Source organism: Alligator sinensis, unplaced genomic scaffold, assembly GCF_000455745.1.
Source record: "Alligator sinensis unplaced genomic scaffold, ASM45574v1 scaffold1334_1, whole genome shotgun sequence".
In the NCBI taxonomy this organism is placed as follows: domain Eukaryota; kingdom Metazoa; phylum Chordata; order Crocodylia; family Alligatoridae; genus Alligator; species Alligator sinensis.
The window spans coordinates 3,692-4,251 of record NW_005842872.1 but is presented as its reverse complement, the minus strand read 5'-3'; positions in this window follow the sequence as shown (position 1 = coordinate 4,251).

The following is a 560-nucleotide window of genomic DNA, read 5'->3' as shown; positions in this document are numbered from 1 at the left end:
CCGCAGCCAGGCCCCTGCCCCGCGCCCGCCGCCCGGCCCCCCGCGCTCCAGCTCCAGCTCCTCCAGCAGCCCCGACTGCGAGCGCCAGGGCCGCCGGCCCCTGCGTACCCAACTGGACCCCCGCGCCTGGCTGCAGTCCCAGGTCTGAGCCACCGCGCAGGTGAGCCCCGGGTTTTTTGGGGGGCCAAGCTGAGGCTGCCCCCTATTACATGCCCTGACCCCCCTGCTAGCTCTGAGGCTCCTAGGGGCTGTCTGCATCCCAGCAGGGACAGGGGCTGCAACGGGGCATCCCTGTCTGCACCCCACAGCCCCGCGCCTCTCGGGGAACCGCCGGCCCAGCCGGGCACGCACCCCCGGGCCGGAGCCGAAACCCCCTGGCCCTGGCTCACTGCCCCCCACCCCAGGGTGCGGGCACAGGGGCCAGGCTGGGGCACTACCCCTGGCACAGAACTGGAAGGCTTTGGCCCACTTTGGGGGGGACGAGGGGGTCCTAGCACCCCTGACTCCAGCTCAGCTGCTTTCCTCACTCTTCTAACCACCCCGGACCGGAGCCCGCCCCC